Genomic DNA, 17,471 nt, shown 5'->3' on the forward strand with positions numbered 1-17,471 from the left:
GAAAAGCATAATTTTCAGATGGACAGCTATGTGCTCAGTTAAAATCTAGGGGTTCTAGTCCTAAAAGAAAGAACAGATTCTAAGGGACATTGGTGTATCTTCCACATATTCTTTCTAGTTTAATAAATGAATTAAAATTCAACTCAATAAGTTAGAAAAAGAACAATAAAACAACCAAGAACAAATTATTGGTAATTATTTTATTTCAGCTAGCTTCTTAGTCTCAAGGGCACTACCAAATACCAATTTAAGAATCTGGAAAGGTATATCAGTGCATTCTGAGGATGCCTGGGTCCCATTCCAATATATCAAATCATAAGCTACAAAGTATACTGAGAATTCATCTACTCTCTTCCCTGTTTAATGATATTTAATTCATGTATTATTTATAGTGTATATACTGACTTATCTAAATGAATTTTTCAGATTGACTAAGTTTTCACCTTACACAAAGACCTTCTAATATTAGACAGAAGTTAGTCTTTTGCTAGTAAAATAACTTGAAATCTGTCAACTGGGAATTTTTAAAAACAATATTACTGAGATATAGTTTACATACAATAAAATACATACATTTTAAGTGCACTTTTCAGTGAATTTAGACAAATTTATATACCCATAGTATCATTACCACAATCAAAATATACAACACAACCATCATCCCAAAAAGCCTTGTACTGCATCCAGATCAATCACATCTAACCCTTAGCTTCAGGCAACAACTTGTCTTTCTGTCACCATAGATTAAATTTGTCTTTTCTAGCATTTTTGATGTAGAATCTAGAGCAGTAAATGTGATCATACAGTTTACATTCTTTTGTGTCTGGCTTATTTCACCCAGCACAATGTTTTTGAGATTCAGCCATATTTTCTGTGTATTATCAGTACTTTTTCCTCTTTTACTATTGAGTAGTATTCCTTTGCATGGTTGTACCACAATGTGTTTATCCATTCACTAGTTGATGGACATTTGTGTTCAGCTTGGGACTATTATGAATAGTTACTATGAACACTCATGTATAAATCTATGTGTGAACATATGTTTTCACTTCTCTTAGGTAAATACTTAGGAATAGAATTGCTGGGTCTATGGTTATAAGAAACTGCCAAACTGTTTTCCAAAACGGTTTTATCATTTTAAGTTCCCATCAGCAATACTTGATAATTCTAATTAGTCCACATCTCAGCCAATGCTTGCTCTTCTTTAATTTTTAATTTCAGCTATTCCAATGAGCATACAATGGTATCTTCTTATTGTATTGATTTTCATTTTTCTGATGTCTAACCATGTTAAGCACCTTCTCCTGCTCTGTACTGACTTTTCGTTATCTTCATGTGTCTATTTTTAAATTGGGTTGTCTTATTAATGAGCTGTAATGGCTCTTTATATTTTCTGGTCACAGGCCATTTGTCAAGTGTATGTATAGTGAATATGTTCTGTTTAAGGATTGCCTTTTTATTTTCTTAAGAATGTCTTTTGAGGAACAGAAATTTTAAATTTTGATGAAGTCCCATTTATCAATTTTTTTCTTTTATGGTCCATGCTTTTTGTGTCCTGGGAAATCTTTGCCTACCTCAAGTCCATGAATATCTTCTCCTGTGATTTATTCTTAAAATTTTATAGTTTTAGTCTTCTATGTTTAGGTCCACAATTCTTTTGAAGATGTTTTTGTGGATAGAGGTTAAGGGTTGAGGTTAATGTTTTTATATATGGATATCCAGGTGTTCCAGTACCATTTGTTGAAAAGACTATCTTTTCCCCACTGAATGAGCACTACTTTCAAAAACCAATGGACCACATAAGTATGGTTCTGTTTCTAGATTCCCTGTTCTATTCCATTGATCTATTATGTCTATTCCTAGGCCAACACTGCCTTAATTGCTATAGCTCTAGAGGAAGTCCTGAAATCACTTCAAGGAAGTAGAGAATGTCCTCCAATATTGTTATTTTTCAAAACATTTTGTACTAGGTTCTTTGTATTTCCATGATCATGTTATCTGCAAATAAAGAACATTTTACTTCTACCTTGTTAATCTGCATGCCATTTGTTTCTTTTTGCCTTATTACACTAGTTGGGACCTTCATTACAAAATTAGATTGACATAGGAAGAGTGAACATATTTGCCTTGTTTCCCATCTTAGGATGGAAATGTCCTGTCTTTTGCCATTAAATGAGTTTTTAGCTGGAGGTTTGATATACATGTCTTTCATCAAGTTGAGAAAGTTACCTTCTATTTCTAGTTTCCTGACGGATTTTATCATGAATAGCTGTTGAATGTAGTCCAATGCTTTTTCTGCAACTATTGACAGGATCATAAAGTTTTTCCTGTTAAATTGACAGCTTTTGCTGGTTTAATGTTAAACCAACTCTGCATTCCTAGAATAAACCCACTTTTCATATACTGCTGGATTTGATTTGCTAATAATCTGTTAAACTTTTCATTTATGTTCATAGTTTTCTTGCAATGTCTTTATCTGCTTTTAGTGTTAGCATAATGCTGGTCTCCTAAAATGAGCTGAGAAGTATTCCTTCTTCCTCTATTTTCTGCTTTAAACGTTTGATAGAATTCATCAGTTAAAATGTGTAGGGGCCTGGAATTTTTTGTTGTGTTTGTGGGTGAGTTTTTAACTAGGAATATATTTTCTTTAATAGATAATAGTGCTATTCTTTTTTTTATTATTATCTTTTATACTTTTATTATGAAATATATAGCACATTTATAGAAAAGTACTGAAATATAAATGCACAGCTAAATAATTATTTTTTTATGCCATTCTTAAGTTTATTTCTTTATACATAATGTCTTTTTTCTTCTGTCTGCTTTTAAGATTGTCTCTCTATCACCAGTTTTCAGCAATTTTCTTATGACGTGTCTGTGTGGCATGTTTGTGTGTTTGCATATGTGTGCATGTATCTATTTTGCCTGGGGTCTGTCGAGCTTCTTGGTTCTGTGGGTTTATAATTTTTACCAAATTTGGAAGAACTTTGGCCATTATTCCTTTATTTCTTCTTTTTCATCCACCCCCTAAAAATCTGACCCTCTAATTATATTTATGTTAGATCCCTGGTTATTATCCTATAGAAGACTGATTCTCTCCTTATTCTTTAAATCTTTTTTATCTCTATGCTTTATTTTAGTTAAATTCTAACTATGTTTTCAAGTTCAGTGACCTTTTCTCTTGAAAGATCTATTCTGCACTTAATCCTATCCAGTAAAATTTTCACTTTAGTAATTGTATTTTTTATTTCTAGATGTTCCATTGTTTTCTATCTTCCATTTCATTCTTTCCTTATTATGTTTATGTATATGGATCATATTTACAATAACTGTTTTAATGTACCTGCCTGCTAATTCCATCATCTCTGTTATTTCAGAGTCTATTTCTATGGACTGATTTTTCTCCTGCTTTTTTATCTAGTAATGTTAGATTAGACACAGTTCACTGTAAATTTTACATTGCTTAGAGCTAAATTTTTTTTTTTTTTAAAGACAGTTGGACCTCTTCTGGCAGGCAGTTAAGTTACCTGTGGATTAATCTGATTCTTTTAATGCTTGGTTTAAGCTCTTTTAGGGCTTGTGTAGAGTAATCTTTATTTGGGGACTAATTTTGTCCCAATATTACAATAAGCTGGTAATTTTTCTTTTTCTACAAATTGTCCTTGCCAACTTCTTGAGGTTTCACCCTTTGTATGCATAGTTTGGTATTCAACCAGGTTCTCAAGAACACTCTTGTGCAGATTTCAGGAGTCTTTCTCTAATCAACTCCCTCCTCTTCAAAACTGTTCTTCACATGCTAGTTACCTCACCTCACTGAACTATGGCCTTGGTCTACTCAACTCAGAGAGATTGTCAGACTCTTTTTGTGTTCCCTGTCCTTCCACCACAATCAGGCCTCCATGGAGAAAGCCCAGTTGATATTAGGGCTCCCCTTGTTAATTTCCCTTCTCAGGGATCACAGTCCTGCTCTGTTATCCAATGTCAGAAAAAGTTTTTTCCTGTTTTCCTAGTTTCATAGTTACTTACATTTTAAGGGTAATTCTAGACTCTGTTACTCTCTCATGGCCACTGCATAAATCCCTTGACTAGAAATATTTTGATACTTATATTCTACTCTTAATATTAATATCAATGAAAGGCAAATTGGGCTATACAAAATGGTGATCAATAAAAAAAATCATTCAATTTTACCCTGAAAGTTGTATTTGAACTTACATTGAATACTAATATGGTTTATTTTCATGGAATTTGTAACACTTATAAAAACCCTATATTTTAACTGAGTCAGACTTTTCCATTCTGTCTCCTTGCTACTTCCTTCTCTGCTCCATAGTGACAGTCACGTACATCACTTTAGATTCAGGTTACCGAGGTTTAAAGGTCAAAAGGAGAATTGGTGTCTCTCTAAAAACCTGCTGAGCATACCTTACTGGGAGAGGAGGAGGCAAGGTTAAAGTATTTAACAAATAAATATTAAATATAAATGATTTTGTACTTAATTTTTAGAAGTTGAATACAAGAAATTTTGCATCTAAAGAAATTTATGCTAAGTAGATAATAATATCAATAAATATTGAAAAGGAGAATTTTCTACATCTAACCCATAATTATTCATTAAAAAGTATTTCATTACCTTATTCTTAAAAATATTTATTCTTTACTATATGAGTAAGTAGCTGCCCTAAAGTCATCACTAATCTACTAGATGGCTTATACATTTATTAAAGGTAAAAAATTAGCAGACGCTTTTTGGGGAGGTTGAAGAAATTATGTGGGTGACAGGAAGTAAATGTTTCCTCCAAGGCCAGGCTGTCATGAACCAAGTTGGAATATATAGTTATCTGAAAGTTTTAACAACTTTAATATTCATAAACTACATCTAGAAAATTATGCAGGCTCACTATAGAAAATTGAAAAATGCCAAATAGATAAAAATGAAAATATATGCCATCTGTAAACCTATCACTCAGAGGATAACTTATAACATTTGGCACATCTCCTCATAGAGTTTTGCTAAGCATATACATTCATATATATACACATACACATAAATACACATATATACACATATGTTTCTTAATTTAAACTGGAATAATAGTGCAGAGACCATTTTCAAATTTACTTTTAATTACAAGCATAACCTAGAGTCACTGAATTGTCTTTAAAAATATGATTTTCAACAAGAGAACAGAGTAGGATGAGATGAGTGATGCAACTAAGGAACCCCATTCATCTCTCCTTAGTCTCAGATATGTCTTAACAAACACATAATATGATTGTACTGATATTCCTTGCTACCAGACTATGATTCATGGATCAGCAGCATCAGAATTACCTGGGAACTTATTATTAGAAATGCATATGATTTGGCCCCACCACAGACCTACTGAATCAAAATCTATATTTTAACAAGATATTCAGCTTATTAGTATACACACTGAAGTTTGAAAAGCAGTCCCTAGTTTATTTAACCATTTCTGCTATTGTTGAACTTCTGTATTATTTCCAATTATTTTGCTATTATAACTGTTAACACTGTATAGAACTCCCCTGCACACATACCTTTGTGTTCTTGAGTAATTATTTCATTAGAAGAGATACATTAAGGGCTGGCCACGTGGCTCACTCGGGAGAGTGCAGCGCTCATAGGGCCAAGGCCGCGGGTTTGGATCCTATATAGGGATGGCCAGTGCGCTCACTGGCTGAGCGTGGTGCAGACCACACCGTGCCGAGGGTTGCGATCCCCTTACCAGTCTAAAAAAATAAAAGAAGAGATACATTATAGAGGGAATCCTAAGTCACCATACTCTTTTAAATATGAAACTTTGAACCTGCTGTGGTTTGAGAAACCAGGCTTTCTAGAATTATGAATTAGATAATTCAAGGATCAATATACTGAGTGGTTTATACATTGGGTTTGAATCTCAGCCGCTCTGACACAAAAAAACTGTAACTGAGTGAACGACAACTTAAACAAGACTTAATTTCCTCATCTGTTAAACGGGGATTATAATAATATATATCTCTCAGGACTGCTGTGAGGATTAAATTAGCTAAATACAGAAAATACATCGAACATGGTAAGTGCTATTTACGTGTTTGCTATTATCATTAAGAGGAAAAATGAGTAAAGAAGCTTCAAGTGAATCAAATATACCATTTGAAGTTCTGAACTTTCAAATATCTTCTTTACATGGCATAAAATCCTCTATCATTCAATCCCTGGTTCTCAGATCTGTTTTAAGTAGCTGTATAACAGAGAAGTATACAAAATTTAAGAATTTCTTTTTCTCTCTCATTTATTACTTCATTATTGGCTTTAAGAGGTGTGAATACATTATCTTTCTGCTAAGGCCAGGTGTAAAAATTAATCTCAATTGCATAGGAGTAAGAGATCAAGAACCATGTGCAATGCTTATATTATCTTTTCAATCAAGGAAGTACTACTATCTCTCCTCCTAGGAGGTTCCCTGGCTCAAGCTAAGGCAGAAATATTGATACAAAAGATAACCCAAACTATATATACAGTCAGAGCAGCAGTTTGCTTTGAGTGAAGACAACCAGGAAGTCAAATCTAAAGTACAGAGATAGGGATAATGAGAAAGAGGGCAGCAAAGTCAGAAACCTAGAGAAGATACAGAAACAGGAAGAGATTCAAGGTGAAAACACGTTTAGGGGTTCAGGCCTTTGTTAGAGTCAGAACAGTGTACTCATCAGAACACTGATTTCATACAGTGTGCCAGGCACACACTGGGGTGGGACAGGCCCAGGTGCTGAACGAATCTGTGTTATGCCAGAATCGACTTTACACGCGTCATCTTATTATTTAGGTGGTACTTTTCAGAAGTGATCAAATATAAAGTACTTTAAGACCCTGCAAAACATTCTTTCCTATATCATTAATTCCAAGTACCACAGTTAATAATAATAGTAATAATGATAGGTTGAATATTCCTTACCCGAAATACCCGGGACCAGAATTGTTTCAGATTTTAGATTTTTTTTTTTTTTTTTGGATTGTGGAATATTTGCAGATATATAACTAGTTGAACACCTCTCAACTAAAAATCCAAAATCCGAAATCCTCCAATAAGTATTTCCTTTGAGCATCATGTGGGTGCTCAAAAAGTTTCAGATTTTATAGCATTTCAGACTTTAGATTTCCAGATTACAGATGCTCAACCAGTATAAGAAACTTGAATTTGCACAGCAGGCCATTACCTTATTTGGGCCTAACTAAAAATACTTGTAACTTAAAGTTCTCTGTTCCTTAAATCATATTTGCCTTTCCTAAGAGAAGGTAAGGGAATGGCCACCTCATCCTCAAATGAAACATTCAAAACACAGTCACTACTTCTCAAGGAGCTTCTAATGTAAGGGCAAGGATGAGGTAAATTTTCCATTTCTTGCAAACTCTTACCAAATGCTATTTACAAGTAGCATGCTCTTCTATTCTGAGACTTGGTGAACTTTTATTTAATAACTTAAATCTATTAGGGAATTTGGGTATATATATTATTTATTTTGACAAAAAAACAATCAAAATAAATTTAAAAATAAAAAGTGAGAGAAAGAATAATGCCTCAAAATAAATTCCTTAGATGAAGACTTGGCCAATATGACAGGAAATCAACCTTGATAGTAGCTCTTCTTTCCCCTCGACTACTGGAAATGTTCACCTAAAAATGCTATATAGTTTATTAGAGAAAGCTTCCCAATACAAACACAGGAGGAAGAATCTGAGGAGGACTCTGAGAAAAACTACTTCTGAAATAAGAAGATTCCAAAAATTGATACAACTTCAGAGTTGGGAAGACCTTAGAAATCAACTCCTTCGCCCACCTACCCAGCACATTTTTCCTCTACAACTTCCCTGCATGAGGGTGATCAGCCCACACTGTCAGTGATGGAGAACTCACTGTCTTCTGAAGCAGCTCAGTCTGTTTACACACAGATGTAATTGTTATAACTTGTTCATTATAGTGCTCATTAAACTGAGCAAAATCTGTCTGTAACTTTACCCAATGATTCTAGCTATGTCTTTCTGTAGCTCTAAATCTCCAATCCCTCTTTTACTTGAAAGCAATTCAAATCATAGAAACTTGAAATGCTAAAGCTGCAAAATTTCTGGTGAGACCTCTACCACTACATGTACTAGAGAGTCTTAGAAGTGCACTTTTCTTCTCTGTAAATCCATCTCCACTGGTACCAGGTTAGAGGCTGAAATGGTTGGAGTGAGGGTGTAGGGTAGGGCAGGGGAGAGGGGTAAATTGGCTGATTACAAATGGACTTACAGTATCTAAGGAAAAGCAAGAAGACGTGTGGATAGAGCAGAGTGAGCAAGACAGAATGGTAGAAAATAAAGTCAGCAGGCCTGATAGAACATGGTGAGACTTACAGTTTTATACAGAGTGTGAAGGGTTCTGAACAGGGGAATAACAACAACTGTTTAACATTAAAAAAAAAAAATTTGCTTCCATTTGGAGAACTGACTGGAGTGGTGCAAGGAGGAGAAGAAGAAGGCCAGTTAGCAAAAGACTACTACTATCCTCTAGGTAACATGATACTGGCTTATATCAGGGCAGTAGTGGTGAGGAGCGGAGGGTAGCAAGGGGTAATTTGGGATAGGCATATAAGCCTTACTGATAGACTGGATGTGGGGTATAAGAGAAAGAGAAAAGTCAAAGGTGGGTTCCAGTTTTAGGCTTCAGCAATTGGGTACAGCCCTTACTAGGTGAAGAAGAAAGGGACAGAAACAGGTTTTGGGAGGAAAGTTTGAAAGTTCTATTTTAAACATATTAAGTTTAAAATGTGTATTACACTTTCGAATGCAGATGTTGAAATGACATAGATACGAGCCGAGTTCATGGGAGAGATTAAGGTAAACAAATAAATTTGGGAGAATAGATGGCATTTAAAACAAGGGATCACACGAGATCATGTAGAGAATAAACATAGAAGGCCAAGGACTGAACCCTGAAGAATGTCAACTTTTGGAGACCATGAAGAAGAGGAGGTAGTACAGGAGATTTTGTATTTGTATGACGCTTCCTCAAAAAGTAGTTGGAATTATTTTATGTCTACAAACTACAAAGTCCATAGCCAACCATCATAATCCTCTTCAAAAGCCATCTTTCAGAGTCACATGCCTACTCTATTTCTGACTTCTAACCAATTGACTGAGTCTGGATTTAGCTGCATTTCACCTGTCAACTGCTCAACTATCCCATCCCTGGTTTCTAGCATGTGTCCTAGTTTCTGAATCCAAGTTCTCACGATGACTAAGAACTTCTAGTTGCCCAACACTGACCAGGAGGCACATTGAGAGCATGTTCCCCAGAGCTGCCAAAAATTCTTGGCATATGATCAATGAAGTACACAATGAGTGAGTGTTCAGCAATTAAACAGGTGACAGAGAATAAATGACACGTTAGGGGACTGAAGTATGAGCCAGATCAAGGCTAGAACAGGGAACAGGAGACCTTACTCCAGGCTAGTCATCCTAGGGGAATCAGCTCTAGGTCACCCCATGTGATTGGATACTCTTACTCAGAAAAGTTGAACTAATGTGAAGTTTACCATGTGTCCATGGAAATGTGTCAGCATTTCCTGGAAGCTACTAACACTATGAACCAAACTGCAGGTAGAGCACACAATGGGCATGTTTTCTTTCCACCCTGTAGTCCCAGAGTTAGCTGGAGGCATCCGTTACTCTTCCAGACTCAACTGTAAAGGGAATTCCAGCCTATCTCATAGGTGTTTGTGAAGACTAAATGACATAAGGAAAGTGCCTGGTACATAGGAAGTGCTTAATATATATTAGCCATTCTCATTCATAGTTAGATGATCACAAAACGAAGCCAGGTGAATGGTAAGCATGTCCATAAAAACAACACTTTTAATGCTGTTCTAGCACAGAAAAATGAAAGTTTTATTTTGTTTGTTTGTTTTGTGTGAACTATTATATGACCAATGGAATTTAAATGGCCTGAAAAAAAACACTATCCTTCCTTTTTTTAAACTTCTCTACCAAAGTTAGCTCAATCATGTCACCCAACTAAGAAGCAGAGATGTAAAACCTATTAGTGTGAGATGAATAGCACCAATTCTGAATAAAGATTATCAAGCAAAACAAATCTCCAAGTCTGACAATTATTCTGTAATAGTCATTCAGGCATGGGTCTGTTGTTTTAAACGTCTATGTCCTTTAAGTATAATATATTTCTATTTCCTTTTATGAAATTTAACTAAAATCATTAAAGTTGGCAACAGGAGCAGGACACCATTCACAAGACCAGCATGGCTATTTTACCTTTATTAATAAAAAATTACATAATAGTTTTAGCAAACTACAGAGTTCCCTTCTTATAGTCTTTTAATATTTATAGAAATTTAAAAGAGTTATCATGCTAGAAGTCCATTTTGGAAACTGAGAATTTCTATTATCTGACAGTAATCAATTCTGTATTATTTTAGCTCAATAACAGAAATGGCTATGTAAGAGTTATGTTCATCTTTATTCATCCTCATTAACAATAAGTCAACCCTGTCTAGTATTTGACCTAGAAGCTCAAGTAGGTGTAACTACACCAAGAGGGTCTCAACTCCTAACCACTGAGTCACATTATTGGTCTTTTTGTCAATAAATAGTACACTAGAGAAAAAAAAAAGAAAAAGTAGTGTACTGAGAACCATTTAAAGAGGCTGTTTGCATTAACAGAAAGTGATATACAAAATGACCAAACACCACACAAGTACTAAACAGAAAGCCTGAAACTAAATACGAGGAAATGTTGATGGACACTATGCCAATGCTCATAAAATGAAAATCCATACTTCCTATGAACAAAAAACGAAACTTATGACCACATATTTCCCTGTATCTCTATTTCATGGAAACTAGATTTTTAAAAATAATTATTAATTTTGATTTTTTCAAACCATTGCATAGAAAACCTACTTCTAAACTATAATTTTCACATAAACTTTGATTTTTTTTTTTTGCTTTATTTTGACAATAACAATTATTTTGGAATAATTCTAGATTTACAAAATAGTTCAAAAGACAGTACAGAGTTCCTATATCTCCTTCACCCAGTTTCCCCTAAAGTTAACATCTTATATAACCATGGTACATTCATCACACCATGAAATTAACATTGATATATTACTATTGACTAAACTATGGACTTCATTTAGATTTGACCTGTTTTTCCACTAATGGCTTTTTTCAGTTCCTAGGAATAATCCACAGTATCACACTGCATGTAATGATTTTTTTTTATGCTTTATGTTTTGGTATATGCCACACTCCTAAGTCTTATTAACAATGTCCTCATTACAATTAATATAGAAAATAAACCTAAAATTCCCTGGGAAATCTGATTTATTGGATATTAGGGAAATGTTACATGAAGATTCATGTAAACATGATATTTTTACTAATGTTTCATTGAAGAAAAAAGAGGTAAATCACTGAAGTAAGATATGCCCCACTACCTACTTTGCCAGGAATCTATGAGATCGAATTACTTAATGTCTCAGAAATAAAATCTCTTCAAAAAATGCTTTTGACTTACCTATTTCCCAAGGTTCTGTAGAGTTATAAGATATACAGTAAATCCTTTTAAATAATTCTGTAATAGAACATAAAGTATTATTATAATCATATTCAGGTAATCCATTTTTATGAAATATATGTAAAAACTGCATTTCTTTTTCAACTTTCATTTTTAATTACTGTATAATACTTTTGTTAAGATAACAAAAGAACTAATTTCAGGAAAAATAATACCATAGTTTATTACATGTCTTTAGTTTTAAAATGAAAACGTGCAACATTTAATAAAAGTTTTAAGATGAACAGAAAATGCTCCAGAAAAAAGAAATGCCGCAATGAATAAAACTGGCTAAGAAGAATGCTTCACATTTTTTTCCATGTGCATAATGCTGTGGAAACTACTAAACAGTCACAAACAAGTGAATCATATTGAGGACACTGCCATTTTCACAGGAAAACAGTAAGCGAGCATGTAGGATTAGGAGATTTTTGAAAGAACACGTTTGGTAAAGTGTCCATGTATGTCAGCTTGACTGTGACAGTCCCAATTTATGCTTTGTCCCACTGTCCCACCCAATTTACCATTGGTCCTGGATTTTTTGTTTTCTAATGATTTTTTTATGGTAGCATAAAATAAGCTGGGACTTACTTGTACTCTCATTCTAAGGCCTCTGCCATGATCTCATCGAGCAGTGTGTGAGATGCATGTGCAGTGAAGCCAGTTGTCAATTTAACATGTAGTTAAATCTGAAATGCTTGGCAGTAACCCATCTCTAGATGCTCTGTAACTGACACCTCACTCTCAGCCAGGCACAGGCCACTTGCAGAAAAAGAAAGTACATTCGGACAGGAGCTGCAAGAAACAGCTAATTCCTTCAGTCTTGGATGGAGGCAGAAGAAATACTCAGTGCTGCTGCCCCTGTTTATGACCAGCTTGAAGACACCAATTTAACAAAAGCTGATAGAGAATGTGTTTTACATATTACTCTATAAAGCATGACTTTTCACCTAGATCTAATAACTTTTTTTTTTTTTAAATCTCAGTTCTGACTCCAAATTGTCTTATTTACAGAGTCAAAGTAAAGTGATAGCTTTTACTTTGTTGGCTCCATTAGCAGAAGAAATTCACGTTCAAATGATGCCAGCTTTCTATGATGTCAGGAGATATGTCAAATAGAAAAATCAGTTAATTCCAGTAATGGTTTGAGTCATTCACCTAGTTCATAAAATCAAAATAAAGCTTTTGGTAGTTCATTTTGTAGAACATAAAACACCGGACATTGCTGTGATTCCTATTTAAATTCAGGCAAAAAGTTCAACAGCAAAGATAAAATTACAGTCGGTTTTCATTATTCACAGCACTTAAATTCTATAAAGTCACATTTACACTGAATTAGTAAATACCAAACTATTACTCCTACAGGAAATACAGGTTCTTGAGAGCCTCTCATCACATTTTCATCCTCTGATCAATATAACCTTCTTTTTTTGTGTGTATTTGTTTTAAGGTACCTTATTTAACATACATTGTCGTTTCACTAATATTAAACTCACACTCAGCAGCACTATAACTCAAGTCTGAATGAAGCTTATCTAACACATGTATTTTCCCCATAGGTGCATCACAGCCTTCTTGCACTTAGGAACATTACACAGCACTTCAGTTCTACACCTGGCAGTCATTTTAAATAGTGAAATCACCAACAAGAAGCACAAAAATGCAAAAAAACATGGCACTGCATAGATCACAAAAAGGATACTTGTTTACAGTCTGCTTATTTAAATTTTTTCACTACTCAGTACTATCGGTAGTCATTCAAAGGTGCCATAAGTATTGATTTGGGGGTTATACACAAATGTCAGTAAATAGATGAATTTACAAAAATAAAATCTTTCAATGATGAGAATCAGCTGTATTTATTTTTACAGTGATAATATAATTCAAAATTTTGGTCAAGCAAGTATTGTAGTAAAAACAATGTTCCTACTAAATTTAAAAAATTATGAAACAGAAATAAACTTGGTTGTACTTCACATGTAATTCACAACTGTGCTCACATAAACTGCCATATACTACCAATCAAAATAGAAGCAAACATATTTCATAAGTGCATCTACAAAAGCTATGACATTTTACCAATCAAAAATTACACACACACACACACACACACACACACACACACACACACACACACACAGTTAAACTAAACTACGGTAGTTCCCTCGCTTATCCTCAGGGGATAGGTTCCAAACCCCAGGGGATGCCTAAAACCACAGATAGTACTGAAACCAATTGCCACCAATTAGAACACATTTCTATTCATATTTTCCACCCACAAATTTAATGTCATTTCTTTCTTAACTAAGCACTAATCATGCACTGTAGCTGTAGTTTTGTACTTTGAGGTGAGACAGCAAAATTACCATTGATTTCTTTTTCCTTCCTCATAATTTCACAAACAGAAGATTCATTCTTACCATAGATGTTAGCAACTTCAGCATACATTTTTTTTTTCTTTCTTTAAGTTGAAAACTTTCACCTTTTCACTTACAGGAAGCACTTTATGGCTTCTCTTTGGCATATCTTAATTGCCAGCATCACTACTCTTACACTTTGGGACCATTATGAACTTAAATAAGGGTGACCTGAATACAAGCACTGTGATATCCCAACAGTGGATCTGATCACCCAGACAGGTACTAAGTGACTTCCTGGTGGGGAACATTTATGGCATGGAGACACTGGACAAAGGGATGATTCATGTCCTGGGTGGGATGGAGCAAGATTTCATAACTCTACTCAGAACGTCATGAAATTTTAAACTTATAAATTGTTTATTTATGTAACTTTCGATGTAATGTTTTTGAACCATAGTTGACTACAGGTAACTGAAACCCGGAATAAGGGGGTCTACTGTAAATATTTTTATGACAAAGCTGATGTTGAATTAAAAACAAACAAAAACTTAAGCATGTTTTTTCTTTTTGTTACCTGTCTTAGAAATCTTTGAGGCTTTTAAGACCCACTTTGCAAAATCATCAATAGCACTGATTATTTTCAACTGAACATTCTAAATCTTGGCTTCATTTTGTTCAAGTCAGAGAGAAATAGCTATGGCCTTAAAAGCCTGTGTTCCCCAAAATTGTTATTTGAGCACATCATGAGAAGATCAAACCACTTCTGCAAACTAGAAAGTAAACCAAACACTGAATCTGCTAGCACCTTGTTCTTGGACTTCCCAGCCTACTGAACTATGAGAAATAAATGTTTGTTGTTTAATCCACCCAGACCACGATATTATGTTATAGCAGCCCAAACTGAGTAACACAAAAATCTTTAATTCAAGATTTAATTTTGACAGAGAACTTTTTTTTTTTTTTTTTTTTTTTTTACTGACACGTTTATTTTATGTACCACGATGAAATGACCTTGAGAATGCCTAAAATTTAGAAGCAACTAAATTTGGTAAAATGTTCAAGAGACTTCTAAAGTCAATACAACTTATTCAACAAACTTCGTCTCATAATATTTTTGTTGAATAAAAGTTACTCTAGAGTGAAAATGACAGTCAGTACCTGTGAAAATATACAGGGGTACTTCAAAAGTTCATGGAAAGATTCATATTATCTTTTAATTCAAATTTTCTACAAATTTTCTGAAGTACCCTTATATGGGCGAGAATATTAAACTATTTAAAAAATAAAAATTTAGAATAACTTAAATTTTGCAGAATTTGCTTTGGATTTACCAGGTACCTTATAGAGAAATTATATTCTCAAAATCAAAAATTACAATTTACAGGGCTGGCCAGTTAGCTCAGTTGGTTAGAACGCAGTGTTGTAACAATGTCAAGGGTTCTTGGATCCCTGTACCAGCCAACACCCCCCCACCACATAAGACTTACAGAGAATAATAGCTTGAAAAAAATCAACAATTTCAAATTTAGCAACCGTAAAATACAACTTTGAAGATTACAATTTTATGAAACAATTAAAATAATCCAACCATATTTTTTAAATAATTTTTTTTCAGAAAAATACAAAGACCCATTATATTAGGTACAAATTATGGCAAAGAAGACTGACTAATGTATGTAAACTTTTACTGAAAATTTTACTTAAGCTTTTCTCAATGTTTAGAAAACACAGAAAAGTTTTTGTTTTGCTTTAAGGCACATGGATATATGTTAATATTTTTTAGAAATAAATCATTTTAAAAATAATTTCTTAATGGGATTATTTTATATGTTCACCAATATGATTTTTAAAAAATTTGTCAGTCAACAATAAAGTTATATAATATTATTTTTTAGTACTCCTTATTCTCAAAGGAATCCCAATTTTGGCAATAAATTAAAATACTTACCTAGGTGTGACAGTTAATTTTATGTGTCAACTTGGCTAGGTTCTGATGCCCAGATGTTTGGTCTAACACTAATCTAGCTAGATGTTGTAGTGAGGTCTCTGTGGATGTGATTAACGTTTACAATCAGCTGGCTTTAAATAAAGCTGATTATCTTCCATAATGTGGTGGGCCTTATCCAATCAGGTCAAGGTCTTAACGCCAAAAACTGAAGTTTCCTGAAGAAGAGGCAATTCTGCCTCAAGACTGTAGTATAGAAATCCTGCCTGAGTTTCCAGCCTGCTGGCCTGCCCTGCAAATTTTGAACTCTAGACTATATCATCAACTCTTACCTGAATTTCCAGCCTGCTGGTTTATTCTACAAATTTCAGACTTGCCAGCTCCCATAATCCCATGAGCCAATTTCTTAAAATAAACTCTCCCTCTCTCTCACTTGTCCTGTTTCTCTCGAGAATCTTGACTAATACACTAGGTAAAGGAGATTAGGAAGTTTCAAGGACCTCCACCCAAAGGAAGCTGCTCTCTGATAAGAGTAGAATGTGAGAGAAAGTATCTTATTTTAAGAGTAATGCAATTAAAATCATTAACATTACTTGTAAAGAAGAACAGAACTCTTGTATGGCCACACCTTCCAATACCAGAGGGACACCATATAACCCAACAATCCTGGCTCTAAGCTTTTGGAGAACAGGTACATGTCTTAATCCTCTTTGTACACCCTTTCTAGCAAGGAATCTGACTCAGAGAAGGTGTTCTAAAATGTTGCTAAATGAACTAAAATCTCAGAAGACATCTTCAGTCCTAAATGCTATTAAGATGGTGAGAGTGTATGCAAAAATATGTATTTTGTTTTCAGTGGTATTAGTGTTGTTCTAAGGCTGTTGCATATGTAATATGTTATAAAAATAAATGATTAATTATGTGATTTTCCCAGTTGTATAATCATTTGTGTCCCTGAAAACCAGGGACCAACTTCAGGAGTGGAGGAATGAGGAGTGCCACAAAATTTCTCCCCAGTAAACAACAATTTATCTGAGAAAAGTTATTTAAAACACTCATTTAAAGTCTCCAAAAATTGTTCTAAGCGTATATAACAAATGGTGAAACATTCATTCAAGACAATCTACTAAATCTGAGTAGGAGCCAGTCAGTAGCCTTTGAGCCACAACCTGCTCCCTCCTCACCTCTGGCATACACCCACACTCTGCTCCCAGAGCTCTAGTCCAGGCAGGTCTAGTCAAGAACACAGTGGCTCCTTTTCCCTTTAGCTCACAGTCTGGGGCTACAGCTTTACCCTGGGAGGCAGGTCACTGGCACTTCTCATTTTCCCTAGCCCTCTGTGACAGAATCCCTATTCTGGAAGGCACAGCTGAGAGGACCAGGGCTCCTTTCTTCTAGGCAACCCTCATTAGTGGGGCGGAAGCTCTACTCTAGGTGCAGCAGACTGAGAATACTGGGCTTCTATCACTCCTGGCCCAACTTGCTGATAAGACAGAGGTTCCACACCCAGAGGGGCAAGCAAAGACAACTAAGGGTTAATGCCCCTCT

At 34.5% G+C, this 17,471-nt stretch overlaps 1 protein-coding gene across 12 annotated transcripts in view; it reads right to left on the reverse strand.

The window, feature by feature from the left end:
* Positions 1–17,471, reverse strand: part of ZNF438 (zinc finger protein 438) — a 186,929-nt gene that overhangs the window by 122,950 nt on the left and 46,508 nt on the right. For 5 of the 12 annotated variants that reach the window (XM_063100642.1, XM_063100640.1, XM_063100641.1 and 2 more), the window contains exons 1-3: positions 12,210–12,282; positions 11,580–11,636; positions 5,563–5,754 (exon numbers count right to left, since the gene is read on the reverse strand). The exons of 2 other annotated variants lie outside the window; for them this stretch is intronic. The gene's annotated coding sequence lies outside the window, so the exon portion shown is untranslated. Of the gene's footprint in view, positions 1–5,562; positions 5,755–11,579; positions 11,637–12,209; positions 12,283–17,471 lie in introns of those variants that run through there. 5 more of the 12 variants (XM_063100631.1, XM_063100634.1, XM_063100633.1 and 2 more) reach the window with 3 other exon arrangements.

The sequence above is a fragment of the Cynocephalus volans genome, chromosome 6 (assembly GCF_027409185.1).
Source record: "Cynocephalus volans isolate mCynVol1 chromosome 6, mCynVol1.pri, whole genome shotgun sequence".
NCBI lineage: Eukaryota > Metazoa > Chordata > Mammalia > Dermoptera > Cynocephalidae > Cynocephalus > Cynocephalus volans.